Here is a 1,477-nt window from a genome sequence, read left to right on the forward strand (position 1 = left end):
TGGACGCAATGATGGTCATAGAGTGCTGGGAAAAAGTAAGACAGACAGCAGAACAACAGATGGAAAGAAAATAAGTAGGACCCACCGGTGGCGCCCTCCAGCCACCCGCCCTGCGATTGGGGACACCGTAAGGAATAATCAGTAAGTTGTTGGTTTGACGCCATAAATCAACACTATTAGGTTGTTAACGAGGCAGGATCACCGAATTTTACGTCTGCCACCGATAAGACCGACGGAGAATTTGCTTGCTTGTTTATTTGTTTGTTTGGAGATAAAGAGATAAAAGGGGGCAAATAGAAACGATTAGGGTTTTGTTTATCTTACTTTGATGTCCCTCCTACAGGCCACTCACCTTGCTGCAGACAGACGCCTGTGTCTCCCCGCGACACCCCCCGGTACAAGCGTAAGACAAAAGTAAGTAAGTAGAGTAAGGAAAAGCACATTGACACGATGGCAGTTATAGTTTAGTGAATGGACAAAAAATAAAATAAAAGACTAGACAGTCTGACAGGAACAAAAGGGGAAAAGAAAAAAAAAATAACACCTCTAAGTGGTGCTTAGAATACAAAGCAGAAAAAAACCAAAACAAACGAAACAAACAAAAATGATTATAAACTTTAGATGTGACTGCATCCACGCAAGACAAAAATAGTGTCTGCTGAAATTGCTCGAATTGCGTAAGAAGTAGCAATTTGGCACCCGTTCTGACAAAAAGGATAAATTGTGTTTTGCTGCTATAAATAAATAATGGTCACAAGGGGTCATTGTGCTTTTTAGAATGGGACGGTAATTCAAGCCTGGCAGTCTGACACCTCTTTGCAGGTGGAGAGTAGATGACGGTTCAGAGGCCGAGTGCTTGCCTGTTGTTCTGTGGGGTTCAAGCTGGGGTGAATCCCTATGCAACGTCTGGATATGACCTAGTCACGTGGATAGCGAACTGAACCCCCCCCCCTAAAACTCCCTACATAGCCGAAGTTCAGATACACTCTACCGGGATTCAAACGAGTGTCATTCGCACTTATAACCCAGCGGTGCTATTGGATCGCTCAGTGATTGGATATGTTTGTTGGAGTAAAGAGAAGCACGTGGACGCAATGATGGTCATATAGTGCTGGGAAAAAGTAAGACAGACAGACAGACAGAACAACAGATGGAAAGTAAAGAAGTAGGACCCTTCGGTGGCGCCCTCCAACCACTCGCCCAGCGATTGGGGAAACCATAAGGAATAGTCTGTTAGTTATTGGTTTGACGCCATAAATCAACACTATTAGGTTGTTTACGAGGCAGGGCCACCGAATTTTACGTCTGCCTCCGATAGGACCGACGGCGGAGAAGTTTCTGGCTTGTTTATTTGTTTGTTGGAGATAAAGAGATAAAAGGGGGCACATAGAAACGATTAGGGTTTAGTTTAGCTTACATTGAGTAAGGAAAAGCACATTGCCACGATGGCAGTTATAGTTTAGTGAATGGACCCCAC

Source organism: Aplysia californica, unplaced genomic scaffold (assembly GCF_000002075.1).
Source record: "Aplysia californica isolate F4 #8 unplaced genomic scaffold, AplCal3.0 scaffold00551, whole genome shotgun sequence".
In the NCBI taxonomy this organism is placed as follows: Eukaryota; Metazoa; Mollusca; class Gastropoda; order Aplysiida; family Aplysiidae; genus Aplysia; species Aplysia californica.